Source organism: Tachypleus tridentatus, chromosome 8 (genome assembly GCF_004210375.1).
Source record: "Tachypleus tridentatus isolate NWPU-2018 chromosome 8, ASM421037v1, whole genome shotgun sequence".
NCBI classification, from domain to species: Eukaryota; Metazoa; Arthropoda; class Merostomata; order Xiphosura; family Limulidae; genus Tachypleus; species Tachypleus tridentatus.
In genome coordinates this window covers 39,515,621-39,529,158 of record NC_134832.1, presented here as the reverse complement: position 1 = coordinate 39,529,158, position 13,538 = coordinate 39,515,621, and the positions used below count along the sequence as shown (strand labels likewise).

General features: G+C 33.2%; 1 protein-coding gene across 4 annotated transcripts in view; it reads right to left on the bottom strand.

Moving 5' to 3' along the window:
* Positions 1-843, bottom strand: part of inaE (inactivation no afterpotential E) — a 130,125-nt gene extending 129,282 nt beyond the window's left edge. For 3 of the 4 annotated variants that reach the window (XM_076448352.1, XM_076448350.1, XM_076448353.1), the window contains exon 1: positions 439-843. The gene's annotated coding sequence lies outside the window, so the exon portion shown is untranslated. The remainder of the gene's footprint in view (positions 1-438) is intronic. The other variant, XM_076448351.1, reaches the window with a different exon arrangement.
* Between the last annotated feature and the right edge of the window lie 12,695 nt (positions 844-13,538).

Below are 13,538 nucleotides of genomic sequence, written 5' to 3'. Positions count from 1 at the left end.
TTCAGAGATAAAAAAATGTATGCTGTCGTATGATAGAAAAGCTTTGACTGTTATGTTTAACGGTATTCCTTAATATTTTCCATATTTAAAAACTGATCTTCTGTTCATATTTATTCTTGTATGTATTCGAATAAATTGCTGAATTTGACAAATCAACAAAAAGAACAAAATTAGCTCTACGATTATTTTTCTCTCATGGCATAAAATTGCAGATAAGAAATATGTTATATTATCGTCAAAGTATTTCAAGCTTAGCAGATAATGCTTTTACATCTTATACACTGAAATTTAGTTTCACGTTTGCAGAGTTCTCAGACACTATGTTTGGAATAAAAAGAATAAATGTAATCCATTTGTGTATTTAAAGACATAAATAAAAATACTTCGTTCTTATTTTTAAATACCTATAGTTTGAAAGGGATAATAAAAAAATCTTACCCACTGTAATGATAAGTCACAAACATATCACGATGGCAGGCGCTTTGATTATACTTCGTACAGTGATACGTCGTTCCTTCGAATAGAGAGAGAGATGGCAAACATTCTTCTTACCAGCGCCACCAGCCTACATGACGAAAGTGTGTTATTCCAGACGCCCAGAAACACTAAAATATTATACCAAGAAATATTCATTTATTCTCCAAAGATTGAAACCACAACATTATTATACTTATTACACACACCTGATTTCGGTTTTTACTAGTGCATCTTTAGATGTGTTATTGGGAGGTTTCACTAAACAAGGAACACTAAGTACTCTCGCCGCTGGAGGACGCTTTCCTCGAAAGGTCAGAATAACTCCATAACGCTTTCCTTCTGGCTAAAATCAATACTTGCGCTAATAATTGTACTACTAGTATAAGTAGAAACAGCGGAGAAGAGGGTCAGAAACACACGTTAGGAAACGATAATCACGTTGTGATGAAAGTCTGTCATTCTGAAATATTAAAAAACAGCATATTCATACTTAAAATTTTCCTTTTATCAGTCATAGAGTACAAATAGAAACAACATTTTATTGTGTGCGTTCTACATTATCCACTGCAGAATTTCTTGGAATAACAGTTATATTTACTGAGCATAATAAAAGCTTATAGAAAATATGCATAAAGTAGGAAAGAGTCTCAAATTGTTAATTCTACTATAATATTCCTCTTATAGCGATATTTTATTTTTACTTCCTCGTTTTATCACGCTTTAGTTACAACAGTCTGTTATTCGTGCATATTTAAATTTTCGAACATTCATCACTTCCCCATTTATACATACCACACATACTTATGTAACATAATATCTGTATGGAAGTATCACTAAAATATAGAATAATTAATAAAAATCAACAAAAAATTATTTATACCCATTAATTGCCGGATTATCACGTTTCATTCTTTTGTCGCATTCTTACTCAATATTATTTTCATGCCTAAACCTTAAACTCACTGTAGAATTCAAATGTAGGAAATGAGTAGAATTTCACTTCTGCTTATAGTAATACAAAGGAAAGCATTTAAATTCCAGTACTGGTTTGGTTTGTTTTGAATTCCGCGCAAAGCTATTCGCGGACTATCTGTGCTAGCCGTTCCTAATTTAGCAATGTAAGACTAGAGGAAAGCAGCTAGTCATCACCTCTCACCACCAACTCTTGGGCTATTATTTTACCAACTAATAGTGAGATTGACGGTCACATTATAACGCCCCATGGCTGAAAGGATGAGCATGTGTGGTACGAAAAGAATTAGAATCCGCGACCCTTGGATTACGAGCCGAGTGCCTTAACCACCTGGCCATGCAAAGCCTCCAGTACTGAAATAAAAATTCACAAATTTTCTTTTAACATAAAGCGCCTTTCGACCAAAATGAATAAATAAATAAATAAATAACACAATAGTCAGAATACAAAATCTCGACTGTGTTTCACATAACTTATGACGTCTTCCAAACAACGTTGAACTTTTGTTTTGCCATTTTCTCGTTCAAGTGAAAATCATCTTTTGTGTATTTGAATGTTACAAACTATCACTATCTAATATAAGTCAGAAATTATATCTCATTCAGCATAATTGTTATTCTTGTGGCTTTAAGCAGAAAAATTAATTGGTACATTAAAGAGGATGCTTTGACTGTTTCACAGCGAAGAACAGACTCCCTTTTAACATGCGACATATTTAAAAACGTCGACAAATTGCGTGACCCCAATAAATCGATTAGACACACGCACAAAACATTTAGTGCTTGTTTAATAGAACTATTATTTATTTTACAAAATGATGTTGGATCTTTACCATGTTGTTACTCTCATCGTCGCTGTGTCCAGCCAGCCAGACTATTTAACGACAACACATCTTGACAATATCCCTGCATAGTAATTTTCACTGCAAAAGTCTCCGCCGTAAGGAGACTTGTCCAAAGTACATTCTTCTTCCCAATGTGGTTTCAATAAACCGTCTGGACGGTTTTTACTTTTCGTGCCTTATCGTGATTAAAATTTGAACTATTCTAGCATAATCACTCTCCGTTTCTTAAAACAAAATGTAATTGTAAGATTCATTTTCTACCAAAAACAAGATCGAATTATAGTTGTTGAATGTATGTTGCTATGATGTTAGTTCGAAGTAATGAAGTTTGCTGAACTGGTAAAAGTAAAGATAGCCCAAATAAAATCCTTAGTAGTAAAACTAAAATCAAAATATCTAGAACGAGAAATAGCTTAACGTTAGTGACCACATCAACAGAAAAGTGTAAGCGAGTAATTCGGTATAAATACAAATAAAAATTATCTTCGATTGAAGATGTTTCCAAGAGTACTGAAGCTGAATTTTTAGTCATTCTAGAGTTAAATAAAAACATAATATTGTTATTTTAAAAACAAATAAACGAAATCCCACTGTTAATCATACTGATTATAAATGACAAACAATCTTCTATTTGAAATTATTTCTTATTAAACTAGGTTATAACACAATATCTCGTACACTAAAAGTGTTGAGTAATAAAGTGTTAAGCTTAAAAGAAAATAATCAATCTCCTATGAAATGTATTATTTCATACTTAAAGTTGGTTTTCGTACTCCTCAGATATGTGACTTGCCTAACATTCACAGGGTTTTCTGTTATGATATAGTGTTATTATTTAACTGTTTTAATTACAATTTGGGAAAAGTTTTGGTTTTTGGAAGTATCACCTTACGTTGAATTTACGTTATATTTCACCTAAAGTAATTTAAACCTTTAGTAAAAAAAAAAGTTATGATGAAACATGACTATGTTAAAGCGCCTGTTTCAGAAGCGTTGGGTTTAATTTGTAACGATTCTAACATTCGACTAACTACACGGAGTAGAAACTTACGACAGGTATTTGTTTTTATTTCTTTAGCGTAATGGGTTTTATTGCGAATTCTTAGTTAGGTGTGTACTACTTAATTTCGTATAATACGGCATCATGTGTTGTATGTAAATTTTTGAAAATTTCTGCTTTTTTTTTAGTACGCTTTAGACACAGAAAGTTGCATCCTACTTTTCCTAATTATAAATATTCCTGAAATCTGAATTCATTAACTGGCGTTTAACACCATTTTCTTGTTGGAAAGATAGTTGTGAAGTCCCAAAATAATAAGATGACTATTCTCTCTGCAGACCAGCTAGTGGTCTTGGCCTTCCTTGTCTCTCTGATCAAGTTCAAATGTACCAGGTTTTCTATGCAACACAAAAGCCAGGTTTTCTATTGCTTAGCAGATCTATTTGTAGTTTAACTTTAAACAGGCTTACAAGTTTTGCTGTGATTAAAGTTTTTCTTTTTGAATTTTGTTAAGATTTAGATTTTGTTGAGCTTTTGTGTGACTTTTAATTACTTTGTATATTTGTTTAATTTTGTTTTGTTTTCTATTTTGACATTCAAACTTATATTCCCTTGGTAATTTTTTTCAGTTAACATTAGGCTGGTGAGAGAGAGAGAGATCACAAAGGTTTTAATTCCCTCATTTCTCTCTCACCACTCCAATACACTCACTGCAGACATACTTGCTCTTATTTTGTTTGAATTTGAAAAGCTGTACAGAAACATACTCCATATCCTTCGAACCTCTAGTTAGCTCGCCCTGACTATGTGGAAAATCAGTGTACTTGAAAGTTCCACATCAAAATATGCTCTTTTATCCAGTAGTTGTATGGTTAAATGATAAAAGACAACGACTTTCAGTACTGCTTTCTACATCTCTAGGCACTGGTTTGGTTTGCTTTGCTTTTGGAATTTCGCGCAAAGCTACACAGGGCTATCTTTGCTAGCCATTCCTAATTTAGTAGCTACTCATCACCACCCACCGCCAACTCTTGGGTTATTCTTTTACCAACGAATAGTGGGATTGACTGTCACATTATAACGCCTCCACAGCCGAAACATCTTTTGTGCAACAGGGATTCGAACCCGCGACCCTCGCACTACGAGTCAAACGCCTTAATCCACCTGGCCATGCCAGGCTCTAACAGTGGCAATTCTAATGTTTGTATTACTGCTGACATATTTGGATAATTTGCTAGCAAATGAAATATACTATGACCAATTTAATTCTTTTATAGAACTCTGTCAAAACTTTATCTGTGATAAAAGTGTCAAGGAACACAAAATAAGTTTTCTATTTACCACGTTTAGATTAAAAAGCTACAAAACCTCTTTTGTTATGGAATGTCATGACCAGGTGGTTAGGGTGCTTGACTCATAGTCTGAAGACTGGGTTTTAACACTATCAGCTTTGGGGCTTTCTAATTGTATGGTAAATCTTACTATTCGCTAGTAAAAGAATAGCTGAAGAGTTGGCAATGGGTGGTGATGACCAGCTGCATTCCATCTAGTCTTTGCTAAATTAGGCACGGCTAGCGGAGATAGTCCTCATGTGGCTTTGTGCGAAAGTCAAAACAAACTAAATATATTTTTATTGTATTTTTTTAATTGAAACCCCTATCAATCGATGGAAATCCTGATAACTCTAATGCTTACGCCACATGAATATCAAATGGCATTTACTTATACCAATTACCCAACTTACTATTATTTTTGAAGATGTGGAAACAGTTGTAACAAAATGCTGCTTCTTGTTTTAGTGTTTTAAAGTGAATCTAGTTATGCCTGGTTGAATAATTGTATTGTTGAATAGAAAACATTATTTTTAGGTTTAGAAGGCGAAAGCTGTGTTGTATAGCGTCTCTTCATGATACCCATAAATCTTCAAATTACTGTGAGAGTAACACATATTAAACAATTTAAAATTTTAATATTTTATTCATCAACAATGCAAATCCTCAGACAATAATTATTAATGAATTGTGATATATCAGTAATTTTATGTGTACTACAAACAGCAGTTTAAAACTTTTAATGTTTTAGTAAAGAATAAATAGACCTGAATAAACCAGTCTAATGTTGTAATTTATTTGTTTTAGCTAAGCACAAACCTATTTGTGATCTGCCATCCACTGGTATCGAAACCCAGTTTCTTGCGGTAAAAGTCCGCAGACATACTGCTGTGCTACTGGCAGGCTGTTGTAATTTGTTTGTCAGTTAAACAGTGTAAACACCTGGAAATGTATAAGATGACTTCATGTTTTCATGTAAAGCTAGATTATAAATACAAGATGTTTGCTTGTTTTGAAATTAAGCACAAAGCTTCACAATGGGCTGTCTGTGCCCTGACCATCATGGGTATCAAAACTCGTTTTTTTGCAGTGTGAGGCAATGCGAGATAGATGTGATAGTTGTATACACTTTTTTCAAGATAGAGAGTTAAATCTGCCTGTGTGTTTTCATGAAGTATTCCATTATTTAGAGTTATGTTCCTGTCACTTATTGAGCTATTTTGTACAAGTTGGTTCGTTTGTTTCACGTGCTTCCTGGTAAGAAAGTTGTAAGTGTGCAAATGGACAGAGTTGATAGCGCAATAACATTTCTAAAAATAAGAAACAAATAGTTGTTTTACTTTAATTAATGGCTTTTGTAATATATGCCTACAACAATTTACGGTAGTGTGTTTAAGAACAATTTCATAATTAGAAATGAAAAGAAACTGAGTTGAAACTATCGGAGATGTGCACAGTCATATGTATAATTCTAGAACATTAAAAAATAAGTATTATGAAATCCCAACTTACAATAATACAACAGTATAAAATACCATATATAATGAACCAACTCCCACAGGGATTTATGGGACATAAATACAATTGCAGAATTCCAAAAAAACAAAAATATTAGTTTTTAACAAGTATTCATAGACAAACTTATTAATATTTACTGAGTGATACATTATTCATATAGGATTAATGGTATCATTAATTTAACTTTTTTATATTTTGTATGCAACTGCTTGTTTGTGATAAAGGTGTAATAGCATTATAGGATATTATGCTTTTGTGTTAAGTTCAATAACTTATTGATTTCATACATACATTAATATAAAATGATGATTGAGATAGACTTCTAATACCAATTTCCCTATTTTTGTGTTTTTATGATTTTCATTTACTGATATTTATAGAACATTTTGGTAACAGTTATTAAGTTTTCCACAAATGTGCTCAGTAGTAATTTCTTTATCTGCATATGTATATTTTTTATATGTACATACTGTATGTAACAAAAAGATGTCTAAAATTTAAAAAAGTATTAACCTGTGTAAAAAAGAGATTACAACAACAAGATTGAAAAGAATCAACAAGGTAGAAAAGATCATCATTGAGCTTGAAAGGAATAGTGGTAACTGAATAAAATATCTGGAAAATTAACAATTAAATGTAAAGATTATGCCAGCCACACTTTTCTCTGCATGAATACAAGAGTTTAAACCAAAAATGCCATCTACTAAATGGAATAGGAGAGATTATTCAATCTACAGTTATTATTTGTTTGCTGGGAATTAAGCATAAAGGTACACAATTGGGTATCTGTGCTGTCCTCACCATGGGGGTCAAAACCTGGTTTCTAGTAATGTGAGTCTTCAGACATGTCACTGTGCCAATGATACTAAACTTAGTACCAGTAATGTGTGACATCTGTTATTGAAAGATCTTCATTTACTACCCCAGCCATGAAATCCAGTTCCAGAATTTAGCTGGCAAAATCAACATCAGCCAGTCAAAAAACAAACAAACGGTAAACTATAAAGGGAAGGTATCATGGAAGTTGTACCAAGCTCATTTTGAAAATATTTTGAGTGAATGGATGGAATAGTGAACAACAATCCTTACAGCTTGTTGGCCATTTAAAAGGGCAAGTTTTGACAACAGTAAGTAACATTTGAACTGAGAGCTGTAACAAGAATCAACCATTTTGACAGGCTCAGAGTGTCTCACCAGAAGCATAACATAATGTTTAGGGACAACAAGAGACCTGTTGATCCATTTCAGCTGTCCCATCTTCTAAGCCAAACAAAAACTATTAATTAAAATTAATAAATTAACTAAAGCCTTAAATTTATTGCCTCCACAACATCCAAAGGCCAACCACCCTATTTGAAGAATAAAATTCTCTCAGCTGAAGATAGCTTTCACCTTGCATAAATCTATCTATACTTGTGTCCCCTTGTTCTGTAATTCTCACTATTAAATGTGTAAAATGTTGATGCATCAACATTATCAATTCATTTTACAATATTAAACATTTCAATTAAATGCCCTCTAATTCTTCTTTCTTCGTGAGAAAAAAATTTAAGGATCTTAATCTCTCCTCATATGACAACCCCTCCATCCCACGTAACATTTTAGTAGTCCTCCTCTGAACCCTTTCCAACAATTAAATGTTTTTCCTGAAGTAAGAAATCCAAGACTGAACACAGTACTCCAGATGTAACCTAACCAGTTACCTATACAATGAAATTATAACCTCTTTAGACTTATACCCAATATTTCTGTAGATACAACCTAAAATTATATTTGCCCTATCACTAGCAACAGCACATTTCTTGGGTGGTTTAAGAGGCTGATCAACTATAACACCAAGATCCGTTTCTTTCATAACACTCGTAAGGCTATTCCCATTCAAATTACACTTATAATTCAAATTATGATAACCCACATGCATTATCTTGAATTTATCATAATTAAAACCCACCTGCCATGTAGTTGCCCAACTCACTAAATGATCTAAATCCTTTTGTAAAGCAGCACCATCCTCTTTACAGCTTGTAACATCCAAGACCTTTATATCATCAGTGAATTCCAGTAATTTATTGACCCTTTATTCATCTATGTCATTGACTATACAATATAATTTTAAACATTGAAAAATGACTTCTCATAACGTCATTTACCAAACTTTTCAATTTTTCCTACAACTGATGCAAGACTTGTGGGCCTACAATTACTAGGACAAATTTTATCATCTGCTCTTGAAAGGAAGTTACATTTGCTAAAATGTATGCATCACTATGGAGAAGATACATTATCCTGAATACATGTTACTAAAGAGTTTAAACACTGTTATAAGAGGGAAGAATAATATGGTAAAGAACAACCCAAATTACAACAGAGTATTATCCAAGAGTATCATCAAGTGAGGATGAAGGGCAAATGTGGTCTTACACTCAACTAAAAGATACACAGGATAAAGATAAAAGTTTCAAACCAAATATACAGTGGCTCATGAACAATGAAGAAAAGCTCTCGTGACTAACAGGTGTGGTATGTAGCCCAAAGATAAATGTACTGTCATAGTGTGGTTCATTATACCTTCAAGAGGACTTGCTATATATGAAGAGGGGTGATACCAATAGACAGAAACAACAACTATAGTTGTTACTTTAACCGTTTCTATATTTTATAACATTGTTATCTCCATAACCTACCAAAGTATAAATAGTTAGGTGTTAAGAATACACTAAAGAGAGTAAGGGAGCACTTTTATTGGGTGTAATGCTAGTGATATGTAGAAAATTTGTGGAAGTCATATGAGTGAAAATGTCTATGAAAAAAAACTGCTTGAGCAAAAATTTACTTCATCTCTTTCTCATACACAACTTTTTAGTGACAGTATAAAAAGTGATGATAAAGGCCAAGAGGACATTCCATCTGTGTAATATAACCATTGAAAAAGAAAAATAAGAAAAAGACTTGGTGAATGGAGAGGTTAGTGTATTATATTTGTATTAGGATTGTTCACAGGACTTCATAAACTAGAGATAAGGGTAGTATCGTAAGCTATTTTCTCAATTTTCAATTTAGATATTTGCTAGATGGCAAATATGGTTAAAATCTGGTAAATTCAACAAAGATATAGGTAGGTACATTAATTATAAATAGGAGTAAGTAGTTGACAAATATAAGTGAAGCATTAACTTGGGTTAATTTGAGGATTTCAGTGAGTAATAGGTCAGTCAGGTCAGTGTCACAAAGTTATCAGTCTATTCTCTTATTCATTATTTAGTTACTTGTTATAATTATAAGAACTAGAATGTGCATTACTTTCACCAAATAATTCATCAATGGAATCTACCCATTGACAGAAAATGCCTCAAAAAAGTTTAGAACAAAAAGAAAATGCAGTATGTCTACTTGTGCAAATTGAACCAGAGTTGTTTATTATATACTAGATAGTGTTTAGTCCCACAACTATCACTCTTTTGGGATTGATTTCTGCAGAAGTAAAACACTATGACCTCAAATATTACCATTATTTAAAGATCTTCTAGAAAAACTGAGATACAAAAGCATGCTTACATTTAATGGGTAAATACAGCTTCTTTGTTCAATCAATACAATCATCTCATGATCTTTCTTCTCTCATAGAAATTACTAGCTGTAACAAACAAATATCCATTCAGCCAGCAAAATGACCTTTCAGTATTAATGTTCTGAGTTACTGCAATATTTCCTCAGGAAGAATATACATTTTCTACTATAGAAAACAAGGAACAGAATATCTAGGAAATGGTAACTGTAATGGTTTTCTGGGCCCCATGTTTATGCAAATATTATACAAAAACTAAATAAATAAAAAATCTAAAATTCATAAATAACTTGAAACAAGTAGAAAGCATATGGTATACTTGCATATTGCAAGTATAAGTGAGAATGTTTGATATAAGATTATTAGATTTGTTTTTTGAATATTCATGGATAATTACTCAAGACCTCCACTGGGACAGTGGTAGTGTCTATGGATTTACATGGGTTCAAGTCCCCATGGTGTAGACAGCAAATAGCTCAATGTGGCTTTGCTATAAACAAAAAACACACAATTACTCAATTGCTACATGTGCTAGCCACACCTAATTTTGGACCAGTAAACAAGAGTGAAGGAAGATTGTTAATGATACCCACTTGCAAAACTTACATGGCTTTCTAACTAAAAGTCTAATTACCAAAATTAACATTCATACTGTTAATATTGTATTACAGTATACTCTCAGAGAACACTAATTACCTTGAAGATTAAACAAATTTCACAAAACATTCAATGTAAAACCTAACAAGTATAAGTGGAATGCTTTGTAAAATTTTTATTGTTTTGTTAGACTGCAATAGTGATTATCTTCTTAAAACATTAAATGACATTTTTCATAGAAAATTCACTTAGTGGCTTAAAAAATAAAAAAGTCATAATGCCCTTTTAATCACTGACTTTCCAGTCACATGATTGTCCTAATTGTTGATACTTGAGTGACAATTCTACAGTGTAGTACATACAACATTCTCAATACTGCTTAAAACTTGAGAAATAAGGAATGTTGCCTCATTGGCTCATCAAAGAGATGACTGTCTAAGCTTTTAATCAAATGGGGAATCACATATAGTACACATTACACCGTCCATCACTTGAAAGTTTGGAAGCAAGGAATGCCACTTCTTTTCAGTCATCAGGTGCTTCACTCAATGATCATCTTAGCTTTTTATAATCAGGCTCATCCATATTAATCATGAGATAAATGCTGACATCTTGACCAAAAGATTGAACTAGTATTTGCCTCTACCTCCAGCAGCTACTCATCTGCTTCACCAGGGATTTACAGATGTTTCTTAAATATCTTTTCACTTTTCCGGTGAGCCATCATAACTCAAGATAGTGTCCTCATTCTTGTCCAACTTATTGACTTCCTTCCTAAGCATGTACCAAAAACACACCTTGTCAGGGCACTGCAACATCCTTTTTTCACCACATGATCATAGCACTTTTGACAACGTGCTGCCGTCCTAAATTGTGTTCTCAAGATGGCTGGTATGGGAATTAAAACTTTAATTAAAATAAAGTACAGAACAATGTTTCTTAACCTGAAGATGACGTAAGAGGGTCAAATCGTTGTTCAGTACTTTATTTTAATTAAAGTTTTAATAACCATACCAGCAATGTTGAGAATCCCTTCTTTAATTGTTTTTTGGTTGCCTCATTGGCTACTATTGATCTTAAGTACTATATGACTTTTTGGGCCACTGAGAGACTACTCTGTGTGATGAAAGTTATATGCTACATCTCCATGGAGTTACTCTTTCCATTCAAACATGAGCAGGTTTGGTAAATGGTCTGAAGATACCTGTTCTATTGCTCTGTATGCCATAATCACATATGTTAAATGCTCATACTTGTCAGTTCTGTCAGGATTAACAAGCCTTGCAAGCATCTGCTTGGTATTATGTATTATTCATTTTGTCAAACCATCAAGGTGAGGATGGTAAGGTGATAAGTTTAGTGAACAGGTGGCTGTTGAAGATAGTTCGTTAATCTATATGGAATTTTTCTGTTGTCCTCCAAATCATGCTATCCAGTTCTTAGCAAGCACATTAAGTACATTTTGTGCTACTATATTGACTAATGGACAAGCTTCTGTATGTCTTATGAACTAATCAAGAATGACATGTGAATTGAAGACTTCTCTGTCTCTGAGAATGGACCAGTGATATTGAGGGCTATCCTCTGCAATGGATACATAACAATTTTCTGAAGTAGTTTATCTCTGTTGGCTGGTTCTTTTTCTGGGCAGTACACACCATGCAGTATTCACACCATCACTGAACATCTTGAATCACTTGTGTTGGCTAGGCCGTAGTGCCTTGCAGTTTTTGTGTTATGCAAAGTCTGAAGAGTTTCTTGCTGCAAAGTAATAGTTAGCATTAGCTGCAGCACTGTCAAAGAACCTCATATCCTGGGTTTATAGTGAGAGTACATTTTTTGTGCACATGTACATATCTTAAAGATTATATGGATCTATTCTATGTTCCTCTACTAGTGCTGGTTGAGCTTGACCTTGCTGGACAGTAAAGAGTGCCCATGCTAAGTTAGGGTCCTTGATTAAGTTGTTTGTATTAGACTTCCTGAATCATTAACTTCAGCTTCCATTTGTCACTTGAGCCATCTATTTTGTTACTTGCATTGACTTTAGTAGAAATAGGAAGTGTTTCATCTCTCACACAGTATCCTGGTTAGGATATTCCATAAATGGACATGGTTTCACTGTGTAGTGAGACAGTCCATTTGCATTTCCTTGGTGTGAGCAATAAACTATGATAAGGTCATACTCTTGAAATGTTGATGTCCAACATGCTGTCATTTCCTTTGGATTTTTAAAATTTACTAATCACTTCAGAGCATAGTTCACCTGAACAATAAACGTCCTTCTATAAATGTAGTAGCAAAAATATTCTATGAAGAAAATTACTGCAAGCAGCTTGTTCTTCATTTTACAGTATCTGCATTTTGGAGCCATAAGCATACATATAGTGTATGTGATTTCATGTTCTGCTCTATTCCACGTCTATAATAATTATACTCCAACTCTGTTGTCACTATTGGCAGTATCAAATAAAACCAAATCATGGAATGGATAGGCCAGCATTGCAACATCCACCAAATCAAACTTTAAAGAATGAAATTTGATAACATCCCTTGTAACTTTCAATGTGTACTTTCACTTTTGTAAGAGCTGCAGTGGTGTTGCTCTCTTCAAAAATGTGGCTACAAACTTCTCACTTTGTTAAAGGTCAAAGCCAGTCTTTCACCACAGCTCTGTCAGATAGGACTGTGAAGATTTAATCTTTCCCTACAATGTGACCAAGAAACTTCAACTCTGTTGACATTTTCTTGGTTTGAGTTTTAAACCTGTCTCTCATATATACCAGAAAACCATTTTCAGTTTCTTAAATGTGGACTAAAAGGTTCAACCAAACCCCAAAATATAATTGATGTAAACCAGGCATATCTGCCACTGTAATCCTTTGAATATAAGTTCCATCAGCCACTTAAAAGTAGCTGGTGCATTACTCATAAAAAATGACAGGCTTAAACTTGCTCTCATCATCCAATTCAACTTTTCAGTATCAGGAAATAAGATCAACAAAGATGTTGAACCAAAACAAATAACCTTTCAACAAATCCAGACATTCACTTTTTTGTGGAAATGGAAAAGTTTTAAGATGAGATATCATGTTCCCTGTCTAAAATCAGCATAGTATCTTGATATACCTTTATTCTTTATGACAATCACCTATGGAGATGATTAAACACTCTCCAAACATTGTATGACTCTATCTTGCAGTAATCAGTTTATTTTACCATTTGTAATATCC